This window comes from Pleurodeles waltl, chromosome 6 (assembly GCF_031143425.1).
Source record: "Pleurodeles waltl isolate 20211129_DDA chromosome 6, aPleWal1.hap1.20221129, whole genome shotgun sequence".
Lineage (NCBI taxonomy): Eukaryota > Metazoa > Chordata > Amphibia > Caudata > Salamandridae > Pleurodeles > Pleurodeles waltl.
In genome coordinates, this window is record NC_090445.1 from 990,039,160 (window position 1) to 990,045,107 (window position 5,948).

The window sequence follows — 5,948 nt, forward strand, 5'->3', positions numbered from 1 at the left end:
TAGGCATCCACTACTGGGCAGGGCTGTGTGGATCCCAGGTATGCTGCAGTTGGCAGTATTTGTCCCTCCCCAGGCCCTTGTGACTAGCATTGTTACTGGTAGTGCATTGCATGGTGCGTAGGGCGGTTCCTTGTGTGTGAGGGTGGTATGTACGCCAATGGTGGTGATGTTGCAGCCATTGACCCAGTGTATCCTGTGTCTCCCCCCCTTTTTGTTTTGTCACCCTGTCCTTATGTGCATTAGCATCATCTGGCAGAGGAGCCGAGGCACTGGTGACGGAGGGAGCTGCATCCCACAGGACCCAGGAGGCAGAGTCCACCAACAGTGAAGGCACCAGTGGGGCGGAGGGCGAGGGGAGCACCACGGCAGAGACTGGAGGGGACAGTTCAGACACGGATACCTCAGGAGGGTGGGCATCTCCTTCACCTCAGGCACCTCAGGCCCTGCCCCAGTGAGCCTTGCTGCCCTGAGTGAAGAGGCTCTTAACCTCCTGAGATCCATCTCTGTTGGATAGTCAACCATTGTGAATGCCATCCAGGGGCTGGCAGCCCAAATGCAACAGACCAATGCATTTCTGGAGTGCATTCACACTGGCTTGGCGGCCCAACAGAGATCAATCCAGTCTCCTGCCTCCTCTCTGATGGCAGCTATTGTCCCTGTTTCCACCCTCCAGCTTTCTCTTCCCAATCCCATTCCCCTCAACCCCAACCTATTGCAAGCACACAGGCACACGAGCATGCACACAAGACAACACACAAGAGTCGACATGGCAAACACAAGCACCACACATCATCCCACAGGCATTCACACAAACACCATCCAGATACAGACATACCAACATCCACTGCCTCCACTGTGGCCCCCTCCTCCTCCTCCACCTCCCTTCCAGTTGCATCTACACTCACACCTGTATGCACTACGTCCTCATCCACTACCTCCATCACAAGCACACTTATCAGAACACACACCTCACTGGCAGTCACCACCCCAACATCCATGCACACGTCCTCTGTGTCCTCTCCCACTGTGTCTTCTCCCCCAAAGTACACAAATGCAAGCACTCTCTCTTCCTCCACTCCCAAACCTTCTCCCTCATCCGCCTCAATGTCCCTAAGAAGCTTTTCCTCTCCACCATTGACCTCTTCCCTATCCCTACCCCCTGACTTTCACGTTTGGCCAGGGTGGCAAAAACCCAGGCAAGCATCTCAGCCACCCAGTCCAGGAGTCCAGTAGTGTCCATAGAAACTTGTGGTGGAAAAAGATCCCAGGCACCAGGCAGCCACACAGAAAGGGTGCCTGCCCCAAGTTCTGCCAGGAAGGGCAAGGAGCAATCCCCAGCTGCTGCCAGGAAGTGCAAGGGGCCTGCACCAGCAGGCAGAAAGGGCAAGGGGCCTGGTGCTGGGACTCAGTTGGAGCCCCACCCCCAACCTTGGTGGTGCAGCCATCCGAGGCTGCATGGGATGGGCAGGAGCCCCCACCACCACCACCAGCAGTGGGCAGCTATCCGAGGCTACAGGGGATAGGCAGGAGCCTCCCCCCACCACCACCACCAGCAGCACCACCACCAGCAGCACCACCACCAGCAGTGGGTAGCCGTCCGAGGCTGCAGGGGATGGGCAGGAGCCTCCCCCTACCACCACCACCACCTGAAGCAGCACCACCAGTGGCAGCCATCCGAGGCTGCAGGGGATGGCCTGGAGCCTCAACCACCACCACCAGCAGCAGCACCACCAACACTGAGCAGGCGTCACCACTGGCAAACATTCTGTAGTCCTGCTTCCATGGGCTGTTGTGCGGCCTGCACCCTGCAAATCCAGGGGTTATGACACCCACCTGAGCGACTGCGACTTTGCACTCCCTAGGATCAAGAGCACAGGGCCCGATGCTCCCTCCAGAATGAGTGGGTAAGACACCCACTCACCCCATCCTCCCCAGAATCTGAAGCACAGGGCACAATGCCCCCTCCAAAACCAGTGGGTATGACACCCACTCACCCCATCCTCCCCAGGATCTGAAGCACAGGGCACGATGCCCCCTCCAGACCCAGTGAGTATGGCACCCACTCACCCCATCCTCTCCAGGATGAAGATCACAGGGCACAATGCCCCCTCCAAAACCAGTGGGTATGGCACCCACTCACCCCATCCTCTCCAGGATGATGATCACAGGGCACGATGCCCCTCCAGAACCAGTGGTAAAGACACCCACTTGAGAGACTGTGGCCTTGCACTCCCCAGGACCAAGCACAGGGCATGTTTCCCCCTCCAGAGCTTGTGGGCAAGTCACGCACCTGAGAGACTGTGGCCTTGCACTCCCCATGACAGAGGAGTGGGCAAATCACCCACTTGAGAGACTGTGGCCTTGCACTCCCCAGGACCAAGTACAGGGCATGTGGGCAACTCACCCACTTGAGAGATTGTGGCTTTGCACTCCCCAGGACAAAGCAGTAGGTAAATCACCCAGTTGAGAGACTGTGGCCTTGCACTCCCCAGGACCAAACACAGGGCATGTTTCCCCCTCCAGGACCAGGCGTGTTGTTCCATCTGCCGGCTGAGGTGCCCCCTTTTCCCCGTCCCCCTAAGGTGCCTGCCCATTTTCAAACTGATGCCCCTGCAGTGTTCTCTCCGTGTTGTTGCAGGAGTCAAGTAGGGCCTTGGACTTTGTAATGTGGCCCTGTGGCCCACGCAGATTGAGGACTGGGCAGCGTCCCTTGACTTGTACATATGCATATACTTTTAGATTGGATGTACGTATTCATGATGAATTTATAATATTACACTCACTTTCATCTAGTCCTGTGGTCCTTGCATTATTCCTGAGGGGTACAGGGTAAATATGTTATGTCACTGCATCTGCTTGAGTGTATGGTGTTGGGGGTCGGGGGGAGGGTGTTGTGCGTGTGTGTGTGTCACTCTCCTTTTCCTCCCTCCCTCCCCAGTGTGCTAGGTGGCTGTACTCACCGTGGCCATCTTCGCCATCATTGGTGTTCGTGGTGGAGCAGGACGTAGAATATCATGGGGAAGATCTGCAGTTTAGGCTCCATGGAGGCATGGTTCTTCCCTGAGTCTCCAATGGTGAGTCATTTCCCTTCTGTGCAGTGTTTCCGCCAAGCTTTTGATGTCGTTGGTTCCGCCCCGGAAAAAGGTGGCTGATTGGTCTGTCATAATATGGAGGGCGGAACATTGTCTTCCACCTGGCTGTTGGCGGCTACCACCGTAGTACCTGTTGATTCCACCCTGGGGGTCGGTGTGGTAAAGTGGATGTCTGTCTGGGCTTTTTCTGCCATGGTCATAATTTGGCGCCATTTACCGCCAGCCTGTTGGCGGTATTGCCACCGCTTTATCACCGACCGTCACGGTTGTAATGAGGGCCTTAATGTATGTGTTGAAAAGTATGGGTAAAATGATGGAGCCTTGAGGGACCCTTTCTTTTGTAAAGTATGGTTTGGATAGGAACTGGGAAGTGTGGATGAAATTTGTTCTGTTTTGAAGGTAGGAGGTGATTCAGTTAAGAACAGTCCCTTATATGCTAGCTCTGTACAGCCTTTGGATTATAATGTCATGATGAACTGTGTCAAAGACAGCTGAAATGTCCATGAGAAGTAGTGCAGTGACCCTGTTCCAATCTACTGTGTTTTAAGGTCATCCCAGATGGTGATGAGGGCAGATTCTGTGCCTCTTTCTGGACAGAATCCTATTTTTAAGTAGGAAAGTATGGAGTTACCTTCAATGAATGTGACATCTGGGTGAATGCTGCTCTTTTTATCAGTTTGCCCAGAAAAGCTCAATTTGTAATTAGTCTGTAGTTGTTTAGGTCATGTGGGTCCAGGATTGTTTTCTTAAATAATGAGCGTAAGTCTTGATATAGTTAAAGAATTATTAATGATTGTTCAACTGTTGTGGCAGTAGTGGTAGCTAAAATAATTTTCTTGAAGATTTGTGGTGGACATGGGTCAGAAGGACCTGCTTGTTTTGACAAGATCCATAAATTCAGTTTCTGATAGTTGTTTGAAGGAATGTAGAGGCTGGGTTAGCCTCCCCTTGGAGTGGATTGTTGGAAAAAGGTTGGTGCTGTTGGTTTTCTCTTCTTTTAAATATAAGTAAATAGGGGTCCAACATGTCTGCTTTGGCTGAGTAATGATTTGTCAGTAATTTCTTGAGAAACGGATGAGCTCCTTATTGGGTTTACGAAATTCAGAAATAATTTTGTAAAATTCTTTATTTCAATATTTAACATTTTGAATTCTGTTTGAATAGTACCTTTTTTTTAGCTTTTTGATTGTTGAATTTTATGTTCTGTTAAGTTTGTGCAGGTGGAGTTTGCTTGTTTTTTATGTGTTTTGAACCAGGTGTGTTGCAGCTTTGCAATTTGTGTTTTATCTTTTTTTAGGTCTGTATTCATCCAAGGTGCTTATTTTCTTTTGTCCTATTTTGTTGGTCTTAGCAGTATGAGGATATCAAAAGTGTCCTGGAGCCACTCATGAAGTTTTTCAACTGAATCTATTGTGTCAAGATCTGTGTTGGATGTTAGTTGTGTTTCTAAGTATTTAAAATTGAGTTTGTTTCATGGTTGATATCTGGTTGCATGCAAGGTGGCCATAGGTGTAGTGATTTGTGGTGCTTTGTTTTAGAAAGCTACTAGATGGTGGTCGGACCATGTGACTAGAATAATCCTTTGAAAAGCAACTAGTTCTGGATTTTCAAAAATTACATCTAGGATGTGTCCGGTCATGTGTGTGGGTTTGTGCATAATCTGATGTAGGTTCAGTATGTTTAGGTCAGTGATGATAGGTCTTTGATGGGGCTTATTTGGTTCATCAAATCATACGTTTAGGTCACCAAGGATGCATAGGATGGAGAGTAGTGTCATAGGGTTTGAAACTCTGTCAAGAAATGTGTCCAGGAATATCGCATTGCTAGGTGGTGGTATGTAAAGAAGGAGGAAGTCACAGGACGAAGTTGGTGTAGAGTTGCATTTGTTGATGAGGACCTCACAACCAGTAGTATTAGCCATACTGTATAGCATTCCTGATGCTATGCAACATGGCTAAAGAAGAATTTTTAAAAAAAGAAGCCTGTGATGTGGATGGATCGGTAAATAAAAAGAAAAAAATGGGTGAAACCATTTTGTTCAAGCTGGGTTGGGGGGAAGAAACATGGGGGACTGAAGTAACAAGGGGGCTTGCAAGGAGGGAAGCAACACAGAAGGCATGGGTGGCAGGAGGAGAAAACCAAAGAGGTGAGAGAGAACAATTTGTAGCGTAAGGGGAAAGCAAGGGGGCTAGAAAGGGAGGGAGCAATGTGGAGCTAGGGGAAGAAGGACGCTGGTTAGGAACAAACACAAAATGGAGAAGCACACGAGTGCTAGTGCATCACAGAAGGGGTAGGCTAGAAGCACACCGGAAAGAAAGAGCAATGCAGAGCATGGAGGTGGGAAGAGAAGTACAATAGGAGGGCAAATGAAAAACATATGGGCTCTTGTGCAGTATTTAAAACAAAAGGCAAAAATATTTTCCTAAAAGTGAGCACTGGAAGCACACAAATAAATTACTTGTGCTCCATGGGAGGAACCGTCGCAAGATGGACAACGCAAGCCACTGAATAAGAAGCAAACAAAAGAGAGTGACAATAAAGCCAACCAGTGTTAGGCAATGGACAGACTGCAAGCCTCTCTATGTTCTTGGAGGGCCTACAATAAATATTTCACAACCTGATAACTGAGCTGTCTGGTTGAGTAGACCTAAATGTAACATATAAGAGGACCGGCTCTATTAGAAAATAGACTGCCATACAGGATTACCTTTACAAATATTTCTCTTTTTGCACCTAAATGTAATTCCAACAAAGAATGTATATGTTGGATTACAATTTGCATGTGCCGTGGGCAGTAATAAATGTGCCCTTTTAATCTCTAGTATCAGCATAATTTTGACACACTAAAACACAATG